This window comes from Excalfactoria chinensis, chromosome 2, assembly GCF_039878825.1.
Source record: "Excalfactoria chinensis isolate bCotChi1 chromosome 2, bCotChi1.hap2, whole genome shotgun sequence".
Lineage (NCBI taxonomy): Eukaryota > Metazoa > Chordata > Aves > Galliformes > Phasianidae > Excalfactoria > Excalfactoria chinensis.
In genome coordinates, this window is record NC_092826.1 from 116,485,128 (window position 1) to 116,497,612 (window position 12,485).

Below are 12,485 nucleotides of genomic sequence, written 5' to 3' on the forward strand. Positions count from 1 at the left end.
GAAGCAACTCAAATACTGGGCAAAAGAAGAAAAGCGAATGAAAAGCCATAAAAACAGTGCGGTGGTTGGTGCTCCTCCTCTGAACAGTCTCATTGAATATCCTGTATTTTCAATGTAGGTAATGTTTTACCAGCAACTCCTCCTTTAATGGGAGGGAAGTTTGCAAAGCCCCTGAAGCAAAGCACAGAGGGAGTAGGCCAGTAGGTAAGTGGTAAGCAGTGGTAAGAACTTGGAGAAGGCAGATCTGCCTGCTGTAAGTGAAGATCAGGTTCAAGACCATATAGAGAACCTGACAGTGCACAAGTCAGTGGGATCCGATGAGATCCATCCACAAGTTCTGAGAGAACTGGCAGATGAAGCTGCCAAGCTGCTATCCATCATTTGAAAGGTCATGGCATCTGGTGAAGTTCCCACTGATTGGAAAAGGAGAAACATAGCACACATTTTCAAGAATGGAAAAAAAGGAAGATCCAGGGAGCTATAGGCCAGTCAGTCTCCCTTCTGTGCCTGGTAAGATCATGTGGAAGATCCTCCTGAAGGCCCTACTAAGGCGCATGGAAAACAGAGAAAAGGTGATTGGTGGTAACCAACATGGCTTCACCAAGGGCAAGTCATGCCTGACAAACTTGGTGGCCTTTTATGATGAAGTTACAGCCCCAGTGAAGAAAGGAAGAGCAACTGACATAATCTGCCTGGACTTTTGTGAAGCATTTGACACTGTCCTACATGACGTCCTGGTTGCCAAATAGGATAAAAATTGATTTGATGGATGGATCACTTGTTGGATAAGGAACTGGCTGGATGGTCGCACTCAGAGAGTTGCAGTCAGCAGCTCAGTGTCCAAGTGGAGACCAGTGATGAGTGGTCTTCCTCTGGGATTGGTGTTGGGACCAGTGTTATTTAACATCTTTGTAGGTGATATGGACAGTGGGATTGAGTGCACCCTCAGCAAGTTTGCAGACAACGCCAAGTTGAGTGGCGCATTTGACACACTAGAGAGAAGGGATGACATCCACAGGGACGTAGACAGGCTTGAGAGGTGGGCCCATGCCAACCTCATGAAGTACAAGGCCAATTGCAAGATCCTGCACCTGGGTTGGGGCAATCCCAAGCGCAGATACAGGTAGCTACAGGGCAGCAAATGGCTTGAGGGCAGACCTGAGAACGATTTGGGAGTGCTGGTTGATGAAAGATTCAACATGAGCCAGCAGCCAAGAAGGCCAACCGTATCCTGTGATTCTCATGGGTCCCTCCTGATCTGGGGTATTCAGTGATTCTGTGATTGATTCTATTTCCGCGCTGCTTCAGCAGTTCGCTCAGCCTTTTCAAACTGCCTCCCTAAACCCCGGACCACTCCTTTCCGTGCCCCAGCGGGGCCGTGCCGAAGCCCTGCCTCCCACCTCCCTCCGCCGCAGCCCCTCGCTGACAGACACACGCTCGCTGCCGCAGCCGGGCCCCTCCCGGCCAGCCGCCCCCCGCTTTGTGCGCGGCCCGCGGGAGCTCCGCCTGCGGCGGCGGCGGGGCCGGGCGGCGGCAGAGCGCGGCGCTGTGTGCCCGCCGCTCCGCTCCGTGCCCACGGCGGAGGCCAGCAGCCGGCGGCTCCCGGTTGGAGCAGTAGGGGAAGGAGCTCCGTTCCCTCGGCTCTCCCTTTCTCCGGATGAAATGCTGTCTGAAGTGGCAGCTGCCCGGCGGGTCTCCCTGCTGGCTTAAAGACACTGCGTTTTAGATGTCCTTCTGCATCCCTCCGGCGTACGTGAATAAGCGGTTTCGCAGGTAGGCGCGCACCGGGAATCGCCAGCGGTGGTTTCCACTCTTCGTGGCTGGGCGGGAGCGGGGAGGAGAGGTGACATTCGCATCGATCGGTGCAGGAAAAGCCGTGCATCGCTGTGAGAAAACAGGGTATGGTAAAACAGGAGCTGCAAGGTGCTTGCAGAGCCCCAGTGCTTGTGCTGGGATACATATCGGTGATACGGAGCCAAAGGCACGGACTGCTCCAAGGCGTGAGGAGCGGAGTCTGTGCTGTGCATGCTGTGTTTAAAGAAGGCTGCATGAAGGACGGCATCCTTTCTTACACAGCTCGGGAACACGGCCGTAGGAAAGGCTGTGTGTGGTGCTGTGCTAGGCGGCACCTTGCAGCCGGCGCTTTGCAAGCGAGAGCCTCCGTCTGTTTCATTCGAATTGTAGGAGGGGCCCACGGTCTGCTTCAGGATAATGTGTTAAAGCTTGCATAGAGCGGAAGGGTCAGAGGAGAGGTAAGGACAGCTGTGCGTTAAGGATTGAACAGACTTCACCGGGGGAAAAAATGGGAAGGGGATTGAACCGCGCTGTGAACAAATGGCTGTGCTTGTGCAGCTCAACTACGAGACAGATGATCTAACAGAAAATCCCGTTTGTAACTACAGAAAGCTTCCGTCTCTATGGCGGGAGTTCTTTCTGTGGAAAAAGCCACTAATCAGAGCAAATAGGATCAGTCTGCCTTTATCCTATTGGTAATTTAATGTTTAAAAATGCTCCTTCTGCTGCTTCAGGCGCTAAATCGGTGATGGGAATGTGCTGCTGCTGAATGATTCTGTCATGTCACAGCCGGCTTCTCCTGGGGGGAGGACAGGGGGAAGAGTGAGCTTGAGGAATGCAGTTCAAAAAGCAAAGCAAAACGAATCATACTGTAATGTTTTCCTAGTGCTCTGTAGCAGTGCTTCTGGAAAGCAGATGCAACTGTTCAAAGCTATGTAAAGTTCCAACCCTTGCATTTGTAAAGTGACAGAACCAGATCAGCTGCAGGAACAGAAAGCAATATGGGAACAGGGATACCACCTGGGTCTGAAGACAATGTAAAACTGTCCTTAAACACTGTGTTAACCAGAACAAAATCAGCACATGCAAGCTATTGGGTGTTGCCTACTTTGCTGTAGTCCCACTGTGACTTTGTGTGTCTACTTTCTGGTTTATTGTAGGTCCTAATGAAGTAACCTCTGCAGGGGCAATTAAATAATTACAAGTTTATACTACCAGTTCTGATTGTGGTGGATCATGCTAATGAGCTGTGTGACCACCAACTATTTGTTTAAAGATATTCTTTATTTCTGAGGAACTGGAAACAGCAAAACAGTAGAAATACCCTTAATCCTATTAAGACTGATGGAATTTCCTCTACCCTTGTAAACTGATGTTCACTTAATGAATGCCAGATATGGAATAGGTTGATCATGAGTCTTTCACTGGAGAGATGAACGAGAAAAGAAGGCAGTTGTAAGTGTTACAATGGGAGAGATGCCATTATACAGCTGTATGTAGGATCTGCAGGTAGAATGGCATACTGCAGAATAAAATACAACTCAAGCTTATTAGTGACAAAGCCTTTTCTTTCTGCTAATAAGACTGACGTGCCAATATTATGCTAAAATAGCTGCAATAACATGCATATATTAAAGACATTTTATGTATTGACACAGCATGCCTCAAGAAGTTTGAAAACACTGGGCAATCTTTCCTCTGCTGGCAGCAGGAGGCAATATTGCTAAGTGCCTGTGCTGTAGCGTCTGCTCTGGTGCTGCCTTCCCTTGGAGACTGTGCCAGGGCTGAATTTTGCCTTAACAGATAAGCTGAATCAGCAGGCAACACATTGCCTCACAGCCTGCAGCTGCCCATGGCAAGAGTTGAGTTAAGCCAGGTCCCTTGGTGGCATGCAACAGGCCTCAGCTGCATCAACAAAGACTTAACAAACTTATTCTCCAGACCATCTCATTGCAGGCAAAAAAGTTCTTCTGTGAAGATTAACTTAGATTAGGGTTTTTCACCATGCTATAAAATGCATGTGTCATTTGCCAGGTAAATAGAGGCAACTAATATATACATAAATTCCATTGTAGCTACTTGGAAATTACTTATTCTGGTCAGATCCATGTAAAAAATCTTCTACTCAATTGTTTCATCATGACATCCTTGTTTATGAAATACATTAACTGGTACATCTGGCTAAATTTACTAAACAATTAAATGAATTAGTAAACATGAAATGTATTAATATTGTAGTTTTTGCTATCAAGGCTTATCCTGTGGTAAAGCATCACTGAAGACAACGTGGTGTTGGCAACATCTCTCCACTGACTTAGAGGGTGGGAATTTGGCTGCAATACTTCACAGTTAGTTTACTAAGTACAAGTTGAAGTGAACCAAAAACTATCTTTGTCATTACCTGAATTGCACTGCAGGAAATCATGAGACAACATAATTACCATGGTCTGGCTACAAATAATTCAGCTGGGGGCACAATGTAAATGTACAGTAAATGTACAAATTAAGTTTTTGAAGTTGCAGTTATGTTTTAAAGTTAAAATCCACCCCCAAAAAAGTTTTGTAGCTGAATCTCCTGACTGAAGACTAATAGTAATAGTAATTACTCACCAGTGATAGGAGTGAGACCAGACTGCAAATTTTGTCCTGCTCTGTAGCGTGTTGTACATACAGCTCTTCCAATTTGAGTTTGAAGTTCTAGAACTGAAGATGCTGAGATAATTAGTGATGTAGTGTTAGGAATATGGTACTCCACAGTGGTGATGGGGAAGTTCTGATCTGCTTCCTTCTCCTGGCTGACTGAGGAACTGTGCAGCACTTTAAGCCACCTTTTTGGCAATAGAACTGTGCAGCTCTGCTTGCTGGGAAGTCCTTGCTCCTAGCTGGCAATATGTGTAATCCAGAAAAGCCCAGAAAAGTTGTATGCTCATTAGAGTAAGTAACATCTGCAACATCCAGTTTGATTTTCAAATTCATTGTTTCTTCAGTCTGTTCCACCCGTAGTGTGGAGACTTCAAATAAAATTCTTGTCCTACAACTTGAATTTTCAACTTGGCCGTGTCAGTGACACACTTGTTTATAAATAAATAAATAAAATAAATAAATAGGAGATTAGGAAACAAGGCTCTGTTTACAGACTGGTGGGGTGGCTGAGGCTGACAGGGGCTCAGGAGCCCTCAGGGGGCCTGGGTCCAGTCGGGTGCTGAATAGTTCTGCTCTACTGCAATGGAGACTTTACAGCCTGTTTGGGGGGACCTCTGCCAGTGCTGAAACAGCCTCACAGTGAGAATTTCCCATGTTTAAATGTAGGTCCCTGTATTTAGTTTGTCTCTTTCCTCTTGTTCTTTCACTGGGCATGACTGAGAAGAGTCTGGTTCCATCTTCTTTACTCTCTCTTTGTGACAAGGCTTATGATCTACTTGTCCACCAGGCCTCATAGGTTTTTCTCCACAAAGCTATTCCCCAGTTAGTTTGTCTTTAACTCTGCCCTGGTGCCAAAGGTGAGGGAAATAAAAGGGGAGCAGAAAAGGTGGAAAGTACACAGAGAAATGAAAGCAGCTGGAGCCAGTATGCTGCCTGCAGCAGGCTGGATTCCTTCAGCCTTGTTACAGTGCTGTTGGAAGATGACCGCAGTCATAAATCTGTAGGTGTTCTTATGCATGGTAATGCTGAAGGGATTTAGTTTGTTCTGAAACTGTGAGCATTGACATAGATACTTGGCACTGGTGAGCCCACACCCTGAGTGTTGTGTTCAGTTTTGGGCCCCTCACCACAAGAAGGACATTGAGGTCCTGGAGTGTGTTCAGAGATGGGCAACAAAGCTCTGAGGGGTCTGGAGCACAAGTCTTGTGGGGAGCAACTGAGGGAGCTGGTTTTGTTCATTCTGGAGAAGAAGAGGCTCAAAGGAGACCTGATTGCTCTCTACAGCTGCCTGAAAGGAGGCTGTGGCTATGTAAGGGTCAGCCTCTTTTCCCAGGTAGCAGTGAGAGGACAAGAGGGAATGGCCTCAGTTTGCTCCAGGAGAGGTTGAGGTTGGATATTAGGAAATATTTCTTCTCAGAAACAGCAGTAAGGCAGTGGCACAGGCTGCCCATGGAGGTGGTGGAGTCACCATCCCTGGAGGTGTACAAGAAATGTGTGAATGTGGCACTGAAGGACATGGTCAGTGGTGTGATGGGGATGGGTTGGTGGTTGGACTGGGTGATCTTGGAGGTCTTTTCCAGCCTTAATGATTCTGTGAATTAGAAAGGATGTGTGAGGTTAATTCTGAATTGGTTACATACACTTCTGTGGCACTCAAAACACTACTTTTCATCAGTATTTGCATTGTCATAATGACAGCAGGTTTATTATACTTTTAATTAAGAAGCTTGGCTGAGCAGCTTGTGTTGCTTTATTAAGCTTTCTCTGCTAAGGGAAGCTTTACCGAGAGTTACCTTCAAGTAAATTATCACAGTGATTCCAAGCAGCAAGAAGCATTTTGTGACAAAGCCCAACTATAGTGTTTGTTGTGGAAGACATGGGAGAAATGGTGAATGTAACAGTCACCTAAAGGATCACTGGCATTCAGTCTGCAATCTAGAGGTAGTCCTCTGCCCAGGGTGAATCAGAACTATGTTTATGAGTCCTTTGTTATGGTCCAAAAGTGGCAGTAATACAGTATGACTGATTGTGGGATTTAATAATACATTCATTTGTGCACATTTTTGCGTATAATTCTTTCAAGATTGAAAGTACACAGCTATTTTGGGAGTTCTTTGTATCTGGGAAGTAGTTGCAACTTTGTCATCACTGGCCCAGACCAACATTGACTGCGAACAAATCAGTTAAAAACAGTGGAGTGGGACTTGTGTGTCCTTTATGTACCTTGCCCATTCACTTTCTACCTTCTGGAAGTGAAAACACTCCCAAGACACACAAAACAGAGGCTTTGCCTGACCAGTGGTGTTCCTATTTGAAGACTTCAGAGAGGTGACCAATATTATATGCGTCAGGTTGTTAAAGCAATGTTTTTTAGCATGTTCTGCAATAATTTTCAAATTAGAGAGTTTTAGATAGAATATTTGTGCACACAGGAACACACCAAGATGAAATTTTTCTCTAACAGTCCCTTCTGCTTCAGTTTCTGAGCAAATAGCTAAAGGCATGTCATGTAGCAAGATGCCTGAAGACACTCGAGGCATCTTGTTAGTCAACCTGGGCATTACTTCGTGTAAAGTTTATCATTACAGGGACAAACTATAAAGTATTAACACAGTATTATATACAAACAACACACCCAAGTTTTGAATCCAAATAATATTATAGCATTCTTTTTATAGTGGCAGACTAAAATCTATTCATTTTTCTTTTTCCATCAGCAAATGCTGATGAGCAGAATCTATGCTTTAGGATAATTAATCTTCCGGAACAACCAAGAAAAAAGACATTCTAGATGTCTTTTCACAAACTCTTTATCATGTCAGCTGCTGTTGGCTCATTCTTCTTCCTTCTGCAGTGTGTAGGCTATCTCATCTCTCTCCCTACAGTCACACAATTGGCATGTTTGCACACGTGAGGTCTTTGTGTTATAGGAATTTGCCATGTGACAATCCCCTGACTTTTTTTTAACTTCAGTCAGTTTGTTAGTAGTGTTGTGCAGTGGTATGCCCTCAGAGCAATCTCTGCCTGCATCCAAGCATGTATCAAGGTGTACATTTTTTGCATTTCTTATTCTACTGCCCCTTCCTCATAAGCCAAATGATCTGGCCCATGGCTTAAGCATATGTGATGCCTTCACAGGTCCCACTGCAGCTGCTGTGTTTGATCAGAAAAGCCATTCCCTGGTTTTCAGAGCTCCTTTTGGTTGGATGCTCAAATTTAAATACATGCTGTGCAGCTGCAGATGCATTTAAGGAATCTCCCTGCGATTCCCTAAGTACTTCTATAAAAGAAATTCCCCGTTGCTGAAAAATGTTGAGCAGTGTTCAAAGTCATTTTTTGAAGGAGTTTCTAAACTAGTAGCATTCCTACTCCTGAGCTAGGATTTAGATTTAACTTTTCTCTTTCATAAGAACCAGCCTTTAACAGATAAATTCAGTAGTAAATTGGCAGTTCAGCATCACGAGTGTTTGAAATTAATAAGTAAGAAATTAATAAGTAAGAAATAAGAAATTAATAAGTAAAAGCATGTCCTCAAACACAAGGTGTGCACACATGGCACATGTCTTCCTGAAAAAGAAATCCAATGAAACAATCTCTTTATTTATCTTCCTAATAAATAAATCAATCAGTGATGTATTGAAACAGTGGTCTGTAAGCCATTGTGCTGAAAGCTCTTGAGAACAGTAGAAGACACATGGCATAGTACCATATGTTTTAAAGTTGTGTGCCGCATAGAATGAGATGGATAAAAGTCTTGGAATAACTTATCCACTTCTTTAAATTTACAGGTTGTGCCAGCTGACACGTTAAAAGTAAAAAAAAAACAGGAAGCTGGAAGAGCTGCTGTTATCAGAAAGGTCAGAACCAATGGACTGTATGGATATAACTATGTTTGAAGGCATCTGCACTTCTCATTACAAGGTAAAGCAATAAAGTTTTTTTCTTCCAGTTTCCCTTCAGTGTAGCGCAGCTATGTCTTTGGTGGCTTTTCCCAAGATGGCAGATGAGGTGCTCTCAGAAGCTTATTCAGTCTAGAGGCTCACTGCTAATGACTATTGCAGTGGAAATTCTAAGCCATGGCTTGAACCAGTGATTGAGAACCTGGTGGAAAAGCAGAGCCAACACAGGGGAGCTCAGGTGCATACAATGTATGTGAGTGACCAGAAGGGGTGGAGCCAGGATCCATCCCTTCCTGGACCTCATTTGAGGGCTGGCAGTGGTGGTGAGGGTATCTCATTGGAAATTCTCACATATTGAGATCTTTTGAAGGTAAGCAGTTTCTTTCTTTTATTTCTGTGCCTATGGCTGTTGTACTTGAGCAAACATTTGTTTGCTGCAGCCTAGGCCCTTGCTGATCTGTTGTCACTGCTGCACTTTTCATTGTGTTCCATCTATTGGTCTGCAATAAGTGCATGGCTGGACAATAATCAAACTAGGGGAGATGTAAATTTTCAAGAATCAGTGAAAAATGTGAGTTCTCAGAGCTTTTATAATTCAAGCTATATTGTGAAGTGTCTGCTAAGGATACTCTACAGGTTGTCTGGCTTTAGGCAGTGCTAATAAGCCTTTCCCCTCTTCACTTTTTTTTTTTTTTCCATGTGGTTTATCATCTGAGTGCTTATTAACTGCCCAGTGATGTGGATTGACGTAGACTTGAAACCTGTCTCTCTTAGTGCTGAATCCTAACTGGAAAGTCTATCTAAGCTCAGTGCTGCTAGAGGCATAAATTATGTCATTTTCTTCTTTATTGTCTTAGTGTTCTTTCACTTCTAGGATTGTCTGCCACGTTTACTCTGATACAGCTTTTCTATGTCTTCAATCAAAAGTATTAATGATGTCTTTAAGTTGATAGCTTTGGGGAGCTCCATACGTTTTTCTGTTATTTTTTGCTTGATGGTTGGATATACTATCTGTTATTCTGAATGCTTATTTTAATGAGTCAATTTCAGGGAAAGCTCAGAACAGATTTAAAAATAAAAGATTCAAATAGTAGAAACTCTTCAGAAAGATACTGGACAAGATGATCTATTAAAATAAAACTTATTCTGAAGAAAGTGTAGTCTTGTGTGGCTGTGGAATGGTTATTATAGGACTTCAGGTTCTAGCTGTTCCAGTCAACAGAAGATTAGTGCGGAGCAAATGCAGAACTGCAGCTCTAGCTCTACAATAATGATGAGCTGAAATCAGGCAGCTGTGCACTTGCACGAAAAAGAGCAGTTACAACTGATACTAGCTGGTGTCTGCTTTGCAGGGAGGATTGCCAGCCAAAGTCTGCATGGTATTCCATTTTCACCCGCTTGTGTTTAATAATAAAGGAACAATTTCTGCTGGCGGAGTGCACTGCTATTGCTTCTCCTTTGTACAGAAATAATGTAACGCAGGAAACTGGTGGCCCTGCTATTTATCACAAGTGTGATGTGTGCTCTTCTTTCCGCTCTTCTGGAAAAACTAAATTATGGAGTTCCTCTTCTTAAGATGGAGAGGGAAACAGGCTATGTCATGACGTGCTACAAAGTAGGAAATGATCTCTTATATACTGAAGTAGCAGGGACAGAATGTGTGAAGTATTTAGAAAATGTGAAGATAAGCATCAGCAAATAAAACTTGCAAGGAAAAAACACATTTAAGCTCTTGAGTGCTTGGGACATTCCAGTAAGTTTCCATAACTGTTGTTATGGAGGAATGTAAGAGACCATAAAAACTTGCATGCACTGCTCTAGACAGCAGATCATTTTCTGTTTAATTTTCCCTTCCATCAACTTGTGTGACACCTGCTGTTCACATACAAGTGTTAAGTAGAATCCCTCTTGCTACCAACTGTTGTTTGGCTCAACAGTTGTGCATCCTGATCTGGCCTATGTTTTCTTGTTCTGTGCACCTTCACACCTGAACGTAATGAAATCCCCAGCTTTAGCCCAAACCCCTAGTATAATGGCAATCAAGGGAGGGAGAGTGATGGCTTTGATTCTGCATACACAATATGGTGGTACTGTTTTGTGTTCCTACCTTGTCCACTTTAACCATGCATTTTCTGAATAGGACCTCTAAAGTTTTATGGCTTCTGGCATGGGAAGGAGCCCAGTCTTAGATGGGGCCTCTGGCAGTTGTGTGACATGTAATCCTTCCAAATAGGATTTGCATTCCTGCAGCGGCCATTCTGGGAATGGAGAATGAATGCGGGGAGTGGAATTCAGCTTACACAGACATAGCTCAAGTTCAGCCATTCAGAACACAAGCCAGTGACAGACAGAGCTGCACATAAATTGACTCCTTTCTGAAAAGAGCTGGTTCTAGCGGCTCAGAAAAAAGTACAGGGTCGGAATGTCTTGCAGTGTCTTAGTTAACATGGATTTATTGGCACTTATTCACAGCAAAAAGTGTTGTTACAGCCCCTGAGTTGCTTTGTTAGCTTTCATTTGCTGGAGGCCATCATTCTTGTGGTAGTTGTAGCTGGAGTGCAAGCTCGTGATCCACACTTCTGTGTGCAGACTGCACCTTCATTTAGAACTTCATAGCTCTTTCACTGCTGTCTGCTCTCTGCTTCAAAGCAACTGAGATAGTCTACTATAGTAGCTGTGTTTTTTTGGATCATAGGCTGTGGGATAGAATAAATAGCTGGAGGTAACAGTGTCTTCAATTGAAGTTGGACCTTGAGTCCTCAAACTTTCATATTGCCATTCATTTGTGAATAATTCTAGCTTTTAGGTGCTTGTTTGTTTTGGTGGTGGGTTTGTGTTGGTTTTGGATGAAAAATACTGAAACATAACTTTGAGGAAGTATGGGAATGGATTTCCTTCTGCTTTATACTCAACTCAGTTATTTTAATAATAACAGATTATCCAGTTTTCAGTTAATTTGTTTCAGCAAATTATTAAATTAAAACCTCTTTGGGAGAGCACCTGAAAACTTACAGGAAACCATATGAGAGTTCAAACTGAATAAAAATTTCCTTCAGTTCATGAAATGTTTTATAGTTCTTACATGACTTAGCCCTATCTTTCTCCTTTCTGGTGCTATAACTTTCATGTTCCCGTACTTCACTTTTAATGTTAGTACTGAGGGACCCCAAGCACTGACAAGCCATCAGTTGTACCAGTTGCTGTTCCAGGCTCAGCATTATTTGCAAATTCTCCTTTCTACCAAGAGTATCTGATCTGGGAGATGACAAAGACTGGAAGAATACAGGCAGACCCAGGAGTATAAGAGACACAGAGACACTTTTCATTAGCATGGTGAGCAATGGCTTCAAGTGGTTTCAAAGCACTTGTTTATGTATGTGAGTCTAGAGACGTGAAGTGGTTGTATTTTAAGGTGCTGGACAATCAAAGCATTTTGTCCCTCTATCTAGGGAGGGATCCTAAAGTTGTCAATAATGTTACTGTAGTATTTGCCATGTACTGTTTTCATTTGAAGAAGAGCAATTAGGTATACACTGACATGGAAATGGAAGCTGCTTCTTGGCAGTGGGCGGAAGCTTTGCCTTTTGGAAGTGTGGGTGACATACAGTGTGTTTGTTCTGCAGTGTGACTTGTCCTGACACTTGCTGGCACAGTAAGTTCTCAGTAACTGCAGTGATTCTTTCCCTGTGCGACATAACTCAACTTTAGTAATACTTCAGCATTAATTGAAAGTTGTCAAACTGTCTTCTCTAATTTTAACCCTTGTGATCCTTTTCCCCAGTGGTAAGTTCTGCTTTTTAATGTTTCCCTGTGCTTCCTAAAGTAAAAAGATGAGATAGCACCTAGTAATTCCCATGAGGTTGCTTTTTTTTTTTAACTATTGCTACATAGAAGCATTCTGGAAGTCATAGGTTCATCTTCTAAATCCTGAAGGACTGTGCTTCAGAAATTAACTCTAGCAAAGCAGGCATTTTAATACCGAATTAACAAGAGAGCCAGCTTGCAATTGGGAGTTTTTGTACATAAAACCATTAATTACACTGACATTGAACTCTAGTAATAAGATATAAAAATCCATCAAAATGAAAATGCTGTGGAGTTGGTTCAGAGTTTTCACAATCAAAGCAAATGTTTTCTTGTTTTAATGTG

The 12,485-nt window shown here is 43.1% G+C and overlaps 1 protein-coding gene across 2 annotated transcripts in view; it reads left to right on the forward strand.

Annotated features, from left to right (window-relative positions):
* Nucleotides 1–1,556: 1,556 nt before the first annotated feature.
* Nucleotides 1,557–12,485, forward strand: part of TMEM108 (transmembrane protein 108) — a 156,641-nt gene continuing 145,712 nt past the window's right edge. The window contains exons 1-2 of one of the 2 annotated variants that reach the window (XM_072329339.1): nucleotides 1,557–1,773; nucleotides 8,226–8,358. The gene's annotated coding sequence lies outside the window, so the exon portion shown is untranslated. The remainder of the gene's footprint in view (nucleotides 1,774–8,225; nucleotides 8,359–12,485) is intronic. The other variant, XM_072329340.1, reaches the window with a different exon arrangement.